The sequence below is a fragment of the Salvelinus sp. IW2-2015 genome, linkage group LG13 (assembly GCF_002910315.2).
Source record: "Salvelinus sp. IW2-2015 linkage group LG13, ASM291031v2, whole genome shotgun sequence".
Classification (NCBI taxonomy): Eukaryota; Metazoa; Chordata; class Actinopteri; order Salmoniformes; family Salmonidae; genus Salvelinus; species Salvelinus sp. IW2-2015.
In genome coordinates this window covers 2,298,135-2,318,407 of record NC_036853.1, presented here as the reverse complement: position 1 = coordinate 2,318,407, position 20,273 = coordinate 2,298,135, and the positions used below count along the sequence as shown (strand labels likewise).

At 44.7% G+C, this 20,273-nt stretch overlaps 1 protein-coding gene across 1 annotated transcript in view; it reads left to right on the top strand.

Annotated features, from left to right (window-relative positions):
- The window catches only part of LOC111971968 (MOB kinase activator 2), a 102,114-nt gene that overhangs the window by 23,856 nt on the left and 57,985 nt on the right, over positions 1–20,273 (top strand). The window lies entirely within an intron of this gene.

Here is a 20,273-nt window from a genome sequence, read left to right as displayed (position 1 = left end):
CCAGCCCCACGCCATGGGCTCTCCCTCTCTTAATGGATTACAGGGCCTCTTTCCAGTGCATGCTGAGAGAGAGGAGACGAGCGGACAGAACATGACAAAAGAGTGGTGGAGACTGGAAAGGGGAGGAAAAGGGAGGCGAGACAGACAATTGAAAGTCAGGTGGTGGAGATGGGCGAGCGGTAGGTAGAGGTCAGAAGAGCAGAAGGAAGGAGAGTGATGTTTAGAGCAGTGGTCACCAACTGTTTCTGAGTCAAAATGCAAGCCGACATCTACCGCTCAGATTTATTTATAAACATGACTTAAAAAATGTAAGCATGTGCAACATTAACAATTAAAAAACAGTATTGTCGCAATGAGGTTTATGCAGTAGGCTAAAGGCTTAATACATTTATTCTGCATATTGGCTGTGCTTGAATTTCCTGTCAATGTTGTTCTTCTCAGACCATTTAGAAAATATTTTTATAAATTATATCACACTGGTAATGGATACTTTGTTGTATTGTGAGGCACAGCTGAGTGAGCAGGGGGGGGGGGCTGATGGCCTGCATCGATGGTCAGTTGAGGGGAGGGAGGACACTGATGGCCTGCATCTGATGGTCAGTCTGAGGGGAGAGGAGGGACACTGATGGCCTGCATCTGATGGTCAGTCTGGGGAGGGAGGGACACTGATGGCCTGCATCTGATGGTCAGTCTGAGGGGAGGGAGGGACACTGATGGCCTGCATCTGATGTGCTCAGTCTGAGGGGAGGGGAGGGACACTGATGGCCTGCATCTGATGGTCAGTCTGAGGGAGGGAGGGCACACTGATGGCCTGCATCTGATGGTCAGTCTGAGGGGAGGGAGGACACTGATGGCCTGCATCTGATGGTCAGTCTGAGGGGAGGGAGGGACACTGATGGCTGCATCTGATGGTCAGTCTGTGGGAGGAGGGACACTGATGGCCTGCATCTGATGGTCAGTCTGAGGGGAGGGAGGGACACTGATGGCCTGCATCTGATGGTCAGTCTGGAGGGAGGGACACTGATGGCCTGCATCTGATGGTCAGTCTGAGGGGAGGGAACACTGATGGCCTGCATCTGATGGTCAGTCTGAGGGAGGGACACTGATGGCCTGCATCTGATGGTCAGTCTGTGGGGAGGGAGGGACACTGATGGCCTGCATCTGATGGTCAGTCTGAGGGAGGGAGGGACACTGATGGCCTGCATCTGATGGTCAGTCTGAGGGAGGGACACTGATGGCCTGCATCTGATGGTCAGTCTGAGGGAGGGGACACTGATGGCCTGCATCTGATGGTCAGTCTGGGAGGGGGACACTGATGGCCTGCATCTGATGGTCAGTCTGAGGGGAGGGGGACACTGATGGCCTGCATCTGATGGTCAGTCTGAGGGAGGGACACTGATGGCCTGCATCTGATGGTCAGTCTGAGGGGAGGGAGGGACACTGATGGCCTGCATCTGATGGTCAGTCTGAGGGAGGGACACTGATGGCCTGCATCTGATGGTCAGTCTGAGGGGAGGGAGGGACACTGATGGCCTGCATCTGATGGTCAGTCTGAGGAGGAGGGACACTGATGGCTTGCATCTGATGGTCAGTCTGTGGGAGGGAGGGACACTGATGGCCTGCATCTGATGGTCAGTCTGAGGGGAGGGAGGGACACTGATGGCCTGCATCTGATGGTCAGTCTGAGGGAGGGACACTGATGGCCTGCATCTGATGGTCAGTCTGAGGGAGGGACACTGATGGCCTGCATCTGATGGTCAGTCTGAGGGAGGGACACTGATGGCCTGCATCTGATGGTCAGTCTGGGGAGGGAGGGACACTGATGGCCTGCATCTGATGGTCAGTCTGAGGGGAGGAGGGACACTGATGGCCTGCATCTGATGGTCAGTCTGAGGGAGGGACACTGATGGCCTGCATCTGATGGTCAGTCTGAGGGAGGGACACTGATGGCCTGCATCTGATGGTCAGTCTGAGGGAGGGACACTGATGGCCTGCATCTGATGGTCAGTCTGAGGGGAGGGAGGGACACTGATGGCCTGCATCTGATGGTCAGTCTGAGGGAGGGACACTGATGGCCTGCATCTGATGGTCAGTCTGGGGAGGGAGGACACTGATGGCCTGCATCTGATGGTCAGTCTGAGGGAGGGACACTGATGGCCGCATCTGATTGTCAGTCTGAGGGGAGGGAGGGACACTGATGGCCTGCATCTGATGGTCAGTCTGAGGGAGGGACATGATGGCCTGCATCTGATGGGTCAGTCTGAGGGGGGGAGGGAGCAGCAGTTGTAAGGCTGCCTGTCACCTGACTCACCATCCTTCCTCTCTCCCTCCCTCCTCTGAGAAAAGAGGACACAGTCTTCCAGCTGATGGGGAATCTCAAGTCGCAGTACATTATTTCTGCCTCATGCACCAATGGATATTGTTACTCCTATGACCAAAGAAAGTGAAATATTCCTCATTAATTAAAAAATACACAAATCAAATTTTATTGGTCACATATACGTGATTAGCAGATGTTATTGCGSGTGTAGCGAAATCCTGTGCTTCTAGCTCCAACAGTGCAGTAATATCTAACAAGTAATATCTAACAGTTTCACAACATATACACAATACATACGAATCTAAGTAGGAATGAATTAAGACTATATATACATATGGACGAGCAATGTCAGGGCGGAACGGACTAAGATACCRTAGAATAGTATAGAATATAGTATATACATATGAGATGAGTAATGCCAGATATGTAAACATTATTAAAGTGGCCAGTGATTCCTAGTCTATGCCTATAGGCAGCAGCCTCTAATGTGCTAGTGATGGCTGTTTAACAGTCTGATGGGCCTTGAGATRGAAGCTGYTTTTCAGTCTCTCGGTCCCAGCTTTGATGCACCTGTACTGACCTCACCTTCTGGATGRTAGCGGGGTGAACAGGYGGTGGCTYGGGTGGTTGATGTCCTTGATGATCTTTTTGGCCTTCCTGTGACATCGGGTGCTGTAGTTGTCCTGGAGGTCCAAGCAGCTAATAATAACAATGCAGGCTTATGGAAACWCTTTGCTGKACTCATTCATTACAGCTGCTGTGCTGGTTGTAGCATGAGTGGAAGTAGGGAGAACACTAATTTCATGGCTTATGAAAGGGTTTGAACAAAGTGTTGRCAGTGCTGAATAACAGCTGAAACATAAACTTACTTGTATAGGCGGAGTTCTACCTTCAGACACATTAAATGATTCAAAATGACAACACTTTTCCTTCCCAGCGCCAGAGATACTGAATCAAGTGCACCCACCACCAACAGCGCAAAAYAAATAAAAACTATGCAACAAAAGGAACGCAAGGCTTTTTCCTCTGGGTTTTTACAGAAATGTAGGGTGATGGACTAGGAATGCCTTGGAGATGCCTTGGTGACCACTGGTTTAGAAGATAGGAGTGAAGGAGGAGCTTTAGCCCTCCAGTCCACCTGTATACAGTAGCTGCAGTGGACTTCCTGTATAGCTGCAGTGGACAGGAAACTGACTGTGATGTCATCATGGGTGTGTGACCGGCCCATCCTGGCCGGGTAACTGTATGGCTTCCTTTTGTGGCTGAACGCTGTTCTCAGATTATTGAATATTGTGCTTTTGCCATAAGATTTTTGAAATCTGACACARYGRTTGCATTAAGAACAAGTGTATCTTTAATTCTATGTAAAACATGTATCTTTCATCAAAGTTTATGATGAGTATTTATGTTATTTGACGTGGCTCTCTGCAATTTCTCTGGATATTTTGGAGGCATTTCTGAACATGGCGCCAATGTAAACTGAGGTTTTTGGATATAAATATGAACTTAATCGAACAAAACATATATGTATTGTGTAACATGAAGTCCTATGAGTGTCATCTGATGAAGATCATCAAAGGTTAGTGATTAATTTTTAGTGAATGATTTTTTCCAAATACAATGCTTTTAGTTTTAAAAATATTTAGGAATAACTTATTCCTTGCCACCCATTCTGAAACTAACTGTAGCTCTTTAAGTGTTGCAGTCATTTCAGTYGCTGTAGTAAATGTCGTGTATAGTGTTGAGTCATCCGCATACATAGACACACTGGCTTTACTCAAAGCCAGTGGCATGTCATTAGTAAAGATTGAAAAAAGTAAGGTTGCCCWAGGGATTTCCTGATTCTACCTGGATTATGTTGGAGAGGCTTCCATTAAAGAACACCCTCTGTGTTCTGTTAGACAGGTAACTCTTTATCCACAATATAGCTGTGTTTTTCCAGCAGCATACTATGATCAATAATGTTAAAAGCTGCACTGAAGTCTAACAAAACAGCCCCCACATATTTGTATAATCAATTTCTCTCAGCCAATCATCAGTCATTTGTGTAAGTGCTGTGCTTGTTGAATGTCCTTCCCTATAATCATTCTGAAAGTCTGTTGTCAATTTGTTTACAGTAAAATAGCATTGTATCTGGACAAACACCTATTTTTCAAAAAGTATACTAAGGATGGTAACAGGCTGATTGGTCAGCTATTTGAGCCAGTAAARGGGGCTTTACTATTCTTGGGTAGCGGAATGACTTTAGTTTCCCTCCAGGCCTGAGTGCACACTTTCTAGTAGGCTTAAATTGAAGATATGGCAAATAGGAGTGACAATATCATCCGCTATTATCCTCAGTAATTTTCCATCCAAGTTGTCAGACCCCGGTGGCTTGTCATTGTTAATAGACAACAATTTTTCTCACCTCTTTCACACTCACTTTACGGAATTCAAAATTCCAGTGCTTKTCTTTCAGAATTTGGTCAGATATACTTGGAAACTAGTGTCAGCGTTTGTTGCTGGCATGTCATGCTTAAGTTTGCTAATCTTGCCAATGAAAAAATTATTCAAKTAGTTGGCAATATCAGTGGGTTTTGTGATTAATGAGCCATCTGATTCAATGAATGATGGAGCGGAGTTTGCCTTTTTGCCCAAAATTTCATTGAAGGTGCTCCAAAGGTTTTTACTATCATTCTTTATGTCGTTTATCTTTGTTACATTGTGTARTTTCTTATTCTTTTTATTCAGTTTAGTCACATGATTTCTAAATTTTCAGTACGTTTGTCAACCGGTTGTGCAGCCAAACTTCTTTGCCATTCCCTTTGCCTCATCCCTCTCAACCATACCATTTTTTAATTCCTCATCAATCTATGGGGATTTAGCAGATTTTACAGTCATTTTCTTAATGGGTGCATGCTTATTAGTCACTGGGATAATCAATTTCATGAATGTGTCAAGTGCAGCGTCTGGTTTGCTCTTCATTACACACCACAGACCAACAAATATTCTTTACATCAACAACATAGCAATCACTACAAAACTTATTGTATGACCTCTTATACASTATATTAGGCCCAGCCTTTGGAACTTAGTTTTTCTTAGATATGGTTACTATATTGTGATCACTATATCCGATGGACTTGGATACTACTTTAAAGCACATTTCTGCAGCATTAGTAAAGATGTGATCAATACATGTTGACAATTMCACTCCTGTGCTGTTTGTAACTGCTTTGGTAGGTTGACTGATAACCTGAACCAGATTGCAGGCACTAAATCAAATCAAAGTTACAGTTTGAAGCTTTCTCTTGAGTGGGCAGCCTGATGAAAGCCAGTCAATATTTRAATCACCCAGAAAATATACCTCTCTGTTCATATCACATACATTATCAAGCATTTCACACATGTTGTCCAGATACTGACTGTTAGCACTTGGTGGTCTATAGCAGCTTCCCACCAGAATGGGCTTTCTGTGAGGTAGATGTAGCCGTATTGCTTCAACAGTATTTAACATGAGATCCTCTCTAATCTTTACAGGAATGTGGTTCTGAATATAAACAGCCACACCTYCATCTTTGGCATTTCTGTCTTTTCTGTAGATGTYATAACCATGTATTKCTACCACTGTATCATTAAGGGTATTATCTAAGTGAGTTTCAGAGAKTGTCAGAATATGAATGTCATCTGTTACTAGCAAATTATTGATTTCATGAACCTTGTTTCTTAAACGATATATGTTAACGTGGGCTATTWTTAGCACTTTYCTGGGATTAGTGATWGTTTTTATTGCTTTACTGGGAAGCTTAGCAGTGGTAGACATGCTYATGYTGTTAGTGCRGGGTGAGCTGCACACAGTGAACTTCCTACTCTGATACACTACCTCAGTGCTAACAGTATCASTCTGGTTTATAGGCACATGMTTRCTGCYTACAATAGCTGTGGGATCAGCAGAGGCATTCATGGCAGTAAGAKGGACATAAATTAGGTTATCCCCCCCCCACACACAGACCCCACTGTCATATGATAAAGAAAAATTCTCTATCAGTCAATATGAGACGAGAGGAGAAAAGAGGCGGGGGAGAAGAGAGTAGATGCCATTCTGTGTTCCAGGCTGTTGTCATGTCAACCCTGTAGAACCCTGTAGGTATGCCAGGGCATCCTTGTACGCCTAGTCAGTGTGACAGAAATGATGAGCGAGAGCAGGAAGATTAAACAGAAGAGTGAAGTTCTGATTACTCACAGGATATCACTGTCCATGGATACGTCCCTATTCCCCCATAGAGACCTGGTCAAAAGTAGTGCACTATGTAGGGAATAAGGTGCCATTTTGGGACACAGTCCATATGGTTCAATCATATGTCCCACAACACCCACTGGTTCTTGTAATGCACCAGCAGCATGTCTCATGGCCTTTACATCTCCTCTGTTTCCTGCTGTCATCCTCACACACACACACACACACACACACACACACACACACACACACACACACACACACACACACACACACACACACACACACACACACACACACACACACACACAAAGTACTCAGTTCTCATACTTGAGGTCAGGGGAGGCAGGGATAGGGCATATGTGCTGTCCATCCCTTCTAAGTGGGAGTGTAGTGTGATGTGGGCTCTTCTGAGGAGAGAGCTCTTTTAAAGCTGCAATATGTACCTTTTTGGGCGACCCGCCCAAATTCACATAGAAATAACATCTCAATAACTCACATTCTCGTTGAAAACAAGTCTAAGAAGCGGTATATCTGTTTGCTGTCCGCTATTTCCCTGACCCTAACCCTTTTACTTTTGTACAACAGCTTCAAACAGCTAAAAATACTATATTTTTGGTTGTTGGAGACAAAACAAATCACAGCGGTTTAGATGGTACAATGATTCTCTACACTTCTTTTGTAACATGAAGTGAAATTAGGCAAACTATTAGAATTTTATCTACTAGGAAATGGAGTGATTTTTTTTATCTACTAGGAGTGATTTTTGCATAGTGCCCCTTTAAGGGCAGAGGAGAGCAGGCAGGGTCGTGTTAATTAGGGCACACAACGGAAAATGTAAATGAGGCTTTCCATCAGCAGACTCCGGTCCATGTTGAAGAGCTGCTCTTCAGCCCCCTCTGTCAGGGAAGAGTGACACACTCACACGCACAAACAATATCCTCTTGAGGAAATGTGTGTAAACACTGATAAGTCTCAGTGACTGATGTCTTACACAACATGGTCTCTCTAGGGAAACACACTGGGTTCTGTTCTCACACACAAGTACACTCATACACTCACCCTCTTACATATTTCATTTTAGCTGCTCTCTCCCTGGCCTCATTACCATGGCCTTTTAATATGACCTCTTTATCACATACACTCTGAGGTAAACGCAGTAAAAGCTGGGCTCCGTTGGGCTCCGCTGAGCTCAGATGAAGACAATAACATCAGGAATGGAAAAGTCAGAGGAAGGAGGCTCCACTTTCCCCTTCTCATCCTCTTCTTCTCTCACTTTGTATGTGTGAGTGTTTGTGTGCAAGACGATTGTGTGTGTTTTCAAGCACATGTTAAACATTTCTGTATGGTTGTCTTTACGCTGTAGCTCAAGAGGATGTCTGTATAGGATTGGTCGTTGTTTTTTACATTCCTGCTCTGTGTTGTGTGTGTGTGGAGGTGCTGACAACCCCACATCCGTTTCCTCTCATTGAGGAACACTGGGTCAGGGACTTGGCCTCGTCTCTCTGTTGAGCTCTAACTGCTGGAGGTGAGCATTTCCTTCTAGACAGGCTAAGTCTAGCTACAGGCTACAAACCCCAACCACAAATATGTATTTTCAACGTCTTTTTCAATGTTTTTCCCATGTCTTTTGATCGTAGGGTGCTTCAATCTTTCCCCTTGTTTAAATCCCTGCCGGGGCACAAATGTCCCCAAAGCCCCTTACTGTAACGTTGTCAGTTTATCATTAGATAGATGATTCACTTCTCTCTGGCATGACCTGACCTCAATGCTGCTTCCTGTCTGGTGCTTAGGCCTGCTGCTTCCTGTCTGGTGCTTAGGCCTGCTGCTTCCTGTCTGGTGCTTAGGCCTGCTGCTTCCTGTCTGGTGTTTTAGGCTGCTTGCTCCTGTCTGGTGGCTTAGGCCTGCTGCTGCTTCGGGCTTGCACTGTGTCCTGGCTGCGTTAGGCCTGCTGCTTCTTCTGTGCTTTGGCCGCTCTTCGTCTGTGCTTAGGCTGCTGCATTCCTTCTGCGGCTTAGGCCTTGCTGCTTCCGTCTGATTGCTTAGGCTGCTGCTTCCATGTTGGGCTTAGGCCTGCTGCTTCCTGTCGGTGCTTAGGGCTGCTGCTTCCTGTCTGATGCTGCTGTGCTTCCGTCGAGTGCCTGCTGCTTCCTGCTCGTGATGCTTAGGCCCTGTCGCTCTTCCTGTCTGAGCTTAGGCCGCTGCTCCTGCGAGCTGCTTGCTGCCGTCTGATGCTTGGCCTGCTGCTTCCTGTCTGATGCTAGGCCTATAGTGTACGTGACACATCTACATGTGACTTTTTTCCTGAGATGTGTTACTTACAGGTCGTAGGATCTTTTATTTGCCTACATTGCTCTTTCCCATTACAATCCAGATGAAAGCTATGTATCCCTTATTGATGTCACCCTGTTATAAATCCACTTACATAATCAGTGTAAGATAGAAGGGGAGGAGACAATGAAGAACATGTACTTGTGTATGTTGAGCAGATAAATAATATTGAAGTGCCTTTGACACGAGCGTATGTTGTAGTTTCAAGCGCCACCGTTGAGGTATGTTATGACTGCAACGCCTGCTGGGTTTTTCACGCTTCAACCGTTTTCCCTGGTGTGTATCAAGAATGGTCTATCACCAAAGGACATCCAGCCAACTTACACAACTGTGGGAAGCATTGGAATCAAACATGGGCCAGCATCCCCTGTGGAAATGCTTTTAAACACCGTAGAGTCCATGCTCTGACAAATTGAGGCCTGTTCTGAGGACAAAAGGGGGTGCAACTTAATATTAGAAAGGTGTTCCTAATGTTTTGTACACATAGTGAATATTGTCACAGCAAATAGTCCATAATGTTGCTTGATCGGTGGTTAGGCTATTATCTGGCCAAAAGTAGGCTGCATGAAAAGTGCAATGCTGTTAATATAACTGTGTGTTACATGCTGACCAGACCGGACACGTCACGTGCGCGAGCGTTGCGAAATAAATGTAGAAATCCATGTTATTCAATTATTGCACCCACACTGCTCGCTCGCGCCATCGAGCATCTGCATTGCCAAGGGCTAAAATAGAAGTCATTCCTATTTCTGACGCAGATCGCGCTGCAAGTCCTGCCTCTCCCATCTCCTCATTGGTTTATAGAAGCAAGTACCCACGTGCCATTTCCTCATTGGTTATACCTAYGTGGGTGATTGAAAGATGAACTGTTTTGCCGGTTGTCGTGGTAATACAATGAAAGTGTAGATGCCAATCACCATATAAGTTCAAAGATGAAAAAGCCTGGAAGGAGGGGAGATGACTAGAAACGATTCGGTTGACCGTTTTATGTGTGGATTAATTGTCGGAGTAGAGGACCTTGTGCATTTTAGGTAAAATAACAACTCAAWGTTTATATCCCAGGACAAATTAGCTAGCAACAGCAAGCTAGCTAAATAGGACAAATTAGCTAGCTAACTAGCTAAATTGCCAATAATGTTTAATGCTTTTCGACCTGTTCCCAAATTAATGTCATTGGTTCAGAGTTTATTTTAACCTGCGTGTCGTGATCGCGTTTGGTGTGGGGGGACAAAATAAATGTATGCACRATAGCGCACGCGCGCAGCCGGTTTGGGTTCCGTGTTAGTGTGGGTTTTCAGTCAATTTCTGTAAATCAGAAGAAGATGGCACCGATAGACATGGCCGCCTGGTTTCAGGCTCCTAAGCAACTTTGAACACAAGCATTTCACTACACCCGCAATAACATCTGCAAAATATGTGTATGCGACCAAGAAAATTTGATTTGAATCATGAAACTCATCTGCTCAGGGAAATTCTCAGCAAAAGATCAATGGCTCCTCGTATGGCTCCTTGTCTCCTCTGCTCATCTCCTTAACTTGTATCCTTCCCTTCATCGCATGAGTTCAAGTCCAGTGCATATCAGGAATACCAGTCGGCATGCTAGACAGCATATCAGCCAGTCAACACAGAGATCCTCTGTCTGTCTGTCATGTCTCTCTTTGTGCAGCCAGCCCAAACCAGACAGCTACACATTAATGGCTGCTTCTCTCTTCCCTCCCTGCCATTTCATCTCCTTTCCTCACCTCCTTCCAGTTCCTCATCTCCTTGATCACATGACATCAACTCCAGCACATACAAGCGATCATAGCAGCCCCAGTGGCGGTACGTCAGTAGCTGCACTAGCTTCTCCTTAGGAGGCGAGGAGAGAGGACGTGAGGAATCAAGGTAATGCAATTGAGATTCTCCCCTTCTCTCCCCGCGGGACAAAATAGATTTCAGTAGTATTTGGAACCATTGGGTGGCGCCAGAGCACAGCTCTCTCATGTCCATCAGCGGTCTAGACTAGAGAAACCCAGGGTTGTTGTTGTTTGAGCCTATAGGGCAGGCAATGCAGGGCTCAGTCAAACCGTTCATTCATCCCTAGAAGGATTATTTCTCTCATAGATTGGATTGCATTCTCACTGGGAATTAACATTAAAACCGACCCAAAGTCAGTAGTCGTTAAACTATTTGAATTACAGGGGTGCCCTGAGGGTGATACCAAGATGTACCATAACAGAGCAGAACACTCCCAAACAGTGTTACTGAAGGTATGGATGTGGGCACGCCCCCTCTAAAAGTATTCCCATTGGTCGTCCAGACGGACCAGCACCACTGAGTCAATAATGCAATGTGAACCCTGGTTGGAGGCATAAGTAAAATAAAGACAGACTTGCATAACTGGAGCATCCAATCCGGCCCTGTCAGATTCTCTCAGGAGGAGTAGATGGTAGACAGTGCATCAACCAACGTGGGTTGAGGTGCAGAGAATCCGACGAGGCCTGTATTCCTGGAAAGACTGAGGGGGGAGAGAGAGGACTGTGAGGGGGGAGAGAGAGGACTGTGAGGGGGGAGAGAGAGGACTGTGAGGGGGGGAGAGAGGAGCACTGTGAGGGGGGAGAGAGAGGACTGGGGCTGTTTATTATGCACTGCGGTGTTGGAAGCTTTTCTGAAAACCTCTTTCTGCCTGTTAACTTCCCAACCCTGTTAACTTCTCAGCTCAGAAGCCAGCAGCTGTTACTGAGAGGAGGACAGAAAAGCTGCATTTTCTTCTCTGACTTGGTAGCAAAACTACTAGAAAACAGGGGAAGGCAGAGGAGGAGAGTTTTGTCTGGGTGGGAAAAATGATGAGGATGATCATGAAGATGATGTCAACAGGGGAAGGGAGCACTGACTGCTTGGTCATTAGCATGAAACCATACAAGCACACATGCTGCTTTATGAAACTCACACCAGGACGCAATGAAAGGATCAATGATGCAAGTTGGGGATGAGATGTCAAGGGAAGGAAGAAGAGAGGGATAGAGAGGCAGAATGACTGAAGAGATGGAAAGATGAATGAGGGAGGAGAACGAGTCAAAGACGGGAGGGAAGGAGAAAGGGACAACGGGGAGGAATGGCAGGATGGATGGAAAAAGGGAGGTTTTTGAGTTAGAGTTGCGCAGAAAGGACTGGCTAAAGGTTTCTGTGGTCTGCAGTCTCCAACTCCCCCCCCCCCCCACAGTATTGCGTAACTCTGCAGTGTGGGCTCTAGCGGAGTGAGTGATTCATTGATCAGCGTGTGGCTCTAGCAGAGTGATTGATTGATCAGCCGTGTGGCTCTAGCAGAGTGATTGATTGATCAGCCGTGTGGTCTTAGCAGAGTGATTGGATTGATCAGCTGTGTGGCTCTAGCAGAGTGGATTGTCAGTGTGGTGGCTCTAGCAGAGTGTTGATTGATCAGCTGTGTGGCTCTAGCAGAGTGATTGATTTCAGCTGTGTGGGCTCTAGCAGAGTGATTGATTGATCAGCTGTGTGGCTTCTAGCAGGTGGGTGATTGATCAGGCGTGTGGTCTCAGCAGAATGATTGATTGATCAGCGTGTGGCTCTAGCAGAGTGATTGATTGATTGATCAGCGTGTGGCTCTAGCAGAGTAGATTGATTGATCAGCCGTGTGGCTCTAGCAGAGTGATTGATTGATCAGCCGGTGTGGCTCTAGCAGAGTGATTGATCAGCTGTGTGGCTCTAGCAAGAGTGATTGGATCAGCTGTGTGGCTCTAGCAGAGTGATTGATTGTCGTGTGGGCTCTAGCAGAGTGATTGATCAGCTGTGGTGGCTCTAGCAGAGTTTGATTGATCAGCCGTGTGGCTCTAGCAGAGTGGTGATTGATTCAGCTGTGTGGCTCAGCAGAATGATTGATTGATCAGCCGTGTGGCTCTAGCAGAGTGATTGATTGTATTGATCAGCCGTGTGGCTCTAGCAGATGTTTGATTGATCAGCTGTGTGGCTCTAGCAGAGTGAGTGATTGATTGATCAGCTGTGTGGCTCTAGCAGAGTGATTGATTGATCAGCTGTGTGGCTCTAGCAGAGTGGTGATTGATTGATCAGCTGTGTGGCTCTAGCAGAGTGAGTATGATTGTCAGCTGTGTGGCTCTAGCAGAGTGAGTGATTGATTGATCAGCCGTGTGGGGCTTTCCTAGCAGAGTTGATTGATTGATCAGCCGTGTGTGTCTAGCAGAGTGATTGATTGATCAGAGGTGTGGCTTAGCAGCAGAGTGAGATTGATTGATCAGCTGTGTTGGTCCTAGCAGAGTGATGATTGATCAGCTGTGTGGCTCTAGCAGGTGATTGATTGATGTTGGGATTTAAAGGATGCAGGTTGTGGCGTGCTCTAGAGAGTGATTGATTGATCCTGTGTGGCTCTAGCAGAGTGATTGATTGATTGATCAGCCGTGTGGTCTAGCAGAGTGTTTGATTGATCAGCCGTGTGGCTCTAGCAGAGTGAGTTTGATTGATCAGCTGTGTGGTCTAAGCAGAGTGAGTGATTGATTGGATCAGCTGTGTTGGCTCTAGCAGAGTGGTGATTGATTGATCAGCTGTGTGGCTCTAGCAGAGTGAGTGATTGATTGGTCAGCTGTGTGGCTCTAGCAGAGTGAGTGATTGATTGATCAGCCGTGTGGCTCTAGCAGAGTGATTGATTGATCAGCGTTGGTGGCTCAGCAGAGTGATTGATTGATCAGGCGTGTGGTCTCTAGCAGAGTGATTGATTGATTCAGCCGTGTGGCTCTAGCAGAATGTTGATTGATCAGCCGTGGTGGCTCTAGCAGAGTGAGTGATTGATTGTCCGTGTGTGGCTCTAGCAGAGTGAGTGATTATTGATAGCCGGTGTGGCTCTAGCAGAGTGAGTGATTGATTGATCAGCCGTGTGGCTCTAGCAGAGTGAGTGATTATTGATCAGCCGTGTGGCTCTAGCAGAGTGAGTGATTGATTGATCAGCCGTGTGGCTCTAGCAGAGTGAGTGATTGTTGATCAGCCGTGTGGCTCTAGCAGAGTGATTGATCCGCGTGTGGCTCTAGCAGAGTGAGTGATCAGCCGTGTGGCTCTAGCAGAGTTGAGTGATCAAGCCGTGTGGCTCGCTACCGAGTGATTGATTGATCAGCCGTGTGGCTCTAGCAGAGTGATTGATTGATCAGCTGTGTGGCTCTAGCAGAGTGATTGATTGATCAGCTGTGTGGCTCTAGCAGAGTGATTGAGTGATCAGCTGTGTTGGTAATAAACCACCCTGGAGCCACTACAACCAGCACTAAGAGGTCTGGTGCAGGAGAGAGAGCACACACACACACTGTGCCTATTACACACTGCTCCACAGGAGGTGCCATTTATTACTAGCGTGTACAAACCTTAATACACACACACGTAACTGGTTTGAAATAATTTCATTATTAAAATAGTATCATGAATTTCTGTCGGATATTTGAAAAGCATGTATTAATGGTAAAGTTTTTAACTTGCTGTATGAGGGAGAGAAGCTGGTGCATTGCTGCAGCTGCGGAGGGGGCAGTGTGTGAGATGGGAGCCGGCAGACCGAGGGAGAGCAAGAGATGCAGTAGCCAAGGCAACTCGGTTAAAGCCAACACTAGCTAACTTCTAGCAGCCACAATGCTATCATCCCATTTTACAGTACCTGTCTAGACTGGAGTAGCCTAGAGCAGTGTTTTCCCACTCTGGTCATCCAGTACCTGTCTAGACTGGAGTAGCCTAGAGCAGTGTTTCCCAACCCTGGTCCTCAAGTACCCCCAACAATACAACTGTTTCATTATAGCCCTGGACAAACACACCTCATTCAGCTCATTGAGGGCTTGATGATTAGTTGGCAAGTTGGATCAGGTGTGCTTGGCCAGGGTTACAAAAAATGTGTACTGTTTGGGGTACTCAAGGACCACGGTTAGGAAACATTGGCCTAGAGAAGCTAGCTAGCTATAGCTAGCTAGGCTAATTGAGGCTACATGCTGCGTTTTCTCCCCATTCAGATAAAACAACAGCCTACCTGTTGGCTGCTAATTGAAGCCTACTCCTTCTCACTTCTCTAACGTCTTGCATYGCATTAGTGAACTCTCATTCCACTTCCTACAGATTGAGCCTATTTGATTGGACAACATAAACAACAAGCTACATACGTGAAGGCTACTGGTCTTTTTATGTCATAAAAACTCCATAGAAAAGTTTGTTTTATTAAATTAATGATTTTAAACGTCATGGCACATCCTTGTAAATAACAATGTTACATGGATATTTTAATTTAGTAGAAGCCTTTTCAGTGTTAAAATAGAACTGCTGTTTCAGCACAATGAATAATCGCACAAGTATTTGAATACTATGGTCCGTTTGGATATTTGAATATTCAAATAACCGTGCACATCCGTACACCGAATGACAGGGCCTTTGAGAGATGTGGTGAGCAGCAGATGGCCAAAGACATTACATCATCAACCTCACTCTTTCTGCACCTCTTTCCAGTCACCATACATTATTCCACCCATCCGTCCGTTCCCTCCTTCTCTCCATCCCTTCCTCCCTCTTATCCTTCTCTCCATCCAGCTCAGAGAAATTCTCAGAATGAACAGGTACCTGTTCAAATACTTTCAAATCCTTCCTACCAATTTAAAATGTATGTCATGGTCTGTTGTAACCTCTCTAACTCTCCCTGCTGTTTGTTGTTTCCCATCTTCCCTGTGACCTGCCCTGTCTGGAATTGCGAGAAGTAACAGCGTAACCGACGTTGTTACCGTGACAAAGACTAAAGCCGKCAGGAGTACCGTTGAGAACAGTGGTGTCTCTCTCTAGGATATTTTAAAACAAACAAAAAGAGTTCTACAAGCAGTTGTTACAACAACAATAAAATAGCTTTAAGTGTTKTGTCCAAATACTGGTGGAGTCCACTAATAAAATAATGGACTACCTGACCAGAGAGGTCCAGGACCTGAAGAACAGTCTGTAGTTCTCAGAATGAGCTCGATGAGTTTAAACAGGAGAAGGCAAGATGACAGCAATCTGTAAGTCATTGAGAGAGGACATCAGTTCTGTGTGTTTGAATCCATTATAACAATGATGGAGAAATCAAATTATCGAGGGACAATCAAGGTGGAACAACATGGTTGTGGATGGAATTGCAGAATCTACACATGAGACCTGGACGGAGTCTGAGGTCAAAGTGAGGGAAATGATCTCGGAGAAACTGAAGATTGACCACAGGAAGATTGAGGTGGAATGCGCCTACAGGACAGAAAAACTCTCCACTGGCCCAGGTGAAAGGCCCAGGCCGATAGTGGTGAAGTTCCTGAGGTAGCTGTTCTGGAAAGAGCCAAGAGCTTGAGAGGAACGGATATCTTCCTCAACGAGGAGTATCCTGAAGCTGTGCAACAGAAGAGGAAAGAACTTATTGCAGCCATGAAAGCTAACAGAGCGCGTGGGGACATTGCTTACATCCGCTATGACAGGCTTATTGTCCCCCCTCCCTCCCAGAACCCTGGAAGGGAAGAGAGAGCCACGCCTATGTGTTCGTAGCTTCTACCCCGCAGCGCGCGCGCGCACACACACACACACACACACACACACACCAACTGACTGTTAAATACAGTATATGTATTTTTTCGCATGCTTTGTTTGCTCTTTTCTATATGATGTCTATCTCTGATAAGCTACTCAGGAAAGGGCTGAAAATAGCCCATATTAATCCATCAATAACTTGCTAACATCAAATTAAATTAATATATTAGCCATTTCTGAGACTCACTTAGATAATTAATTTGATGAGACTCACTTAGATAATTAATTTGATGATACAGCAGTAGCCAATACAAGGATATAACATCCTAGAAGAGACATGAATTCTCATGGGGGAGGTGTGCTGTATATATTCCGAGCCATATCCTGTAATGCTTAGAGAGATCTTATGTCAAGTGTTTATTGAAGTGTTGTGGCACATCTAAATCCTTTTCTTTTGGGGTGTTGCTATAGGCCACCACGTGCTAACAGTCAGGATCTAAATAATATGTGTCAAATGCTTGATAGTGTTGTGAGTGCGAACAGAGAGGTCTACTTTCTTGGGACCTGAAAATTGACTTGGTTTTCATCAACTGTCGGTCAAAAGAGGAAGCTTCTCACTGTAACGAGTGCTGTAATCGGTTTCAGGTTATTAATCAACCTACCAGGGTGTTTTACAAGAGGAACGACGCTTCTCACTGTAACGAGTGCCTGTAATCTGGTTCAGGTTATTAATCAACCTACCAGGGTGTTTACAAGAGGAAGCTTCTCACGTAGTAACGAGTGCCTGTAATCTGGTTCAGGTTATTAATCAACCTACCAGGGTGTTTACAAAGAGGAAGCTTCTCACTGTAAGAGTTGCCTGTAATCTGGTTCAGGTTATAATCAACTACACCAGGGTGTTTTACAAGAGGAAGCTTCTCACTTAACAGTGCCTGTAATCTGGTTCAGGTTATTAAATCAACCTACCAGGGTGTTTTACAAGAAGGAAGCTTCTAACTGTAACAGTGCCTGTAATCCTGGTTCAGGTTATTAATCAACCTACCAGGTGTTTTAACAAGAGGAGCTTCTCACTGTAACCAGTGCCTGTAATCTGGTTCAGGTTATTAATCAACCTACCAGGGTGTTTACAAACACTACAGGAACAAATCATCCACATGTATCGATCACATTTTTACTAATGTGTAGAACTTTGTTCAAAAACTGTATCTGTACCCATTGGATGCAGTGATCACAATACAGTGGCTATGTCCAGAAAGCCAAAGTTCTAAAAGCTGGTTCTAAAATAGTGTATAAGAGATCATACAAAAGATTTTGCTGCGACTCTTATATGGATGATGTTAAAATATTTGTTGGTCTGATGTGATTAATAAGGAGCATCCAGACGCTGCACTTGATGAATTTATGAAATTGCTTCTTCCAATTACTGATAAACATRCACCTGTTAAGAAACTGACTGTTAGAACTGTTAAGGMTCCATGGATTGATAAACTGTATGGTTCAAAGAGATGGGGCAAAAGGAGTGGCTAATAAGTCTGGCTGAAYATCTGACTTACTGCAAATTGAGAAATGTGATTAAACTCAACAAAAAGAAGAAGAAACTTTATTATGAAGCCAAGATCAATTATTCTGTATAAAGCTTTGTAGTACTTTAAATGAAATTATGGGCAGACCGACAAATTCAACTCCATCTTTCATCAAATCAGATGGCTTATTCATCACAAAACAATTCGATTTTAACCAATTATTTTAATGATTGGCAAAGTGGTTAGATTTAGTCAGGAAATGCCAACAACGAACAGTGAGCCATTGTACTCATGCATAATAAAACAAGTCATGAAAGAAAAGCATTAAGTTACARTTTTGTAAAGTTAGTGTGGGAGAGGTGGGAAAATKATTGTTATCAATCAATAATGACAAACCTCCTGGCATTGACAACTKAGATGGAAGACTACTGAAGATGGTAGCTGACTCTATAGCCACTCCTATCTGTCATATTTTTAATCTGAGCCTAGAGGAAAGTCTTTGTCCTCAGGCCTGGAGGGAAGCCAAAGTCATTCCACTACCCAGGAGTGGTAAAGCGGCCTTTACTGGTTCTAACAGCAGACCGATCAGCTTGCTGCCAGCTCTTAGCAAACTGTTGGATTTTTTGGGGAGCAAATACAATGCTATTTCTCTGTAAACAAATTAAATACAGACTTTCAGCATGCTTATAGAGAAGAGCACTCAACATGTACTGCACTGACACAAATGACTGATTGGTTGAAAGAAATTGATAATAAGATGATTGTGGGAGCTGTACTGTTAGATTTCAGTGCAGCCTTTGATATTATTGACCAAAACCTGTTGTTGAGAACTTATGTGTAATGGCTTTTCAACCTCTGCCATGTTATGGATTCAGAGCTACTGTATCTATCTAATAGAACTCAGAGGGTTTTCTTTAATGGAAGCTTTTCTATTGTCAAACATGTAAAGTGTGGTGTACCGCAGAGCAGCTCTCTAGGCCCTCTACTCTTTTCTATTTTTATCAATGATCTGTCACTGGCATAAAACAAAGCATGTGTGTCMATGTATGCTGATGATTCAACCATATACACATCAGCAACCACAGCTGATGAAGTCACTGAAACCCTTAACAAAGAGTTGCAGTCTGTTTTGGAATGGGTGGCTAGTAATAAACTGGTCCTGAACATCTCTAAAACTAAGAGCACTGCATTTGGTACAAATCATTCCTTAAGTTCTAGACCTCAGCTGAATCTGGTAATGAATGGTGTGGCTGTTGAACAAGTTGAGGAGATTAAATGACTTAGTGTTACATTAGATTGTAAACKGYCATGGTCAAAACATATAGATTCAATGGTTGTAAAGATGGGGAGAGGTCTCTCCGTAATAAAGAGATGCTCTGGTTTTTTGACACCACACTCCACAAAGCAAGTCCTGCAGGCTCTAGTTTTATCTTCTCTTTATTATCACCCAGTCATRTGGTCAAGTGCTGCAAAGAAAGACCTAGTTAAGCTGCAGCTGGCCTAGAACAGAGCTGCACGTCTTGCTCTTCATTGTAATCATTGTGCTAATATTAGTACTATGCATGCCAGTCTCTTTTGGTTAAGAGTTGAGGAAAGACTGACACACACTTACCCCACCAGACATGCCACCAGGGGTCTTTTCACAGTCCCCAGGTCCAGAACAAATTCAAGGAAACGTACAGTATTATACAGAGTCGTTAGTGCATGGAACTCCCTTCCATCTTATATAGTGCAAGTGAACAGTAAACCTGGTTAATAAAAATAAAGCAACACCTCATAGCACAACACCTCTCCCCCATGTGACCTACTTGTTGTGTGTATGTACTGACATGTATGTGTAACTGATAGATGCACACACATGTAAATTGTCTTTGGTCTGTAATGTATTTTTCGTAATGTGTCTGACTCCAGTAAGTCTAGCTGTCTTGGTTGGTTTAAATGCGGAAGACACATTTCAGTTGAATGCATTCAGTTGTACAACTGACTAGGTTTCCCCCTTTCCCTTAATAGGGCGTTGGGTCACAAGCCGCCAGAACAGCTTCAGTGTGCCTTGGCATAGATTCTACAAGTGTCTGGCACTCTATTGGAGGGACGCTTTCTCAGTCTCCAGAATGTCCCATAATCGTTCAATTGGGTTGAGATCTGGTGACTGAGAAACACATACATCCTTTAAACCCCCATGCTCATTTTAAAACCCCTCTTTCAAAGTCACTGAGATCTCCTCTTCTACGGATGGTAGACAAAATAATGGACAACTGGGCATTTTTATACATGACGCTAAGCATGATGGGATGTTTTAATGGCTTAATTAACTCAGGAACCACACCTGTGTGGAAGCACCTGCTTTCAGTATACTTTGTATCCTTCATTTACTTTAGTA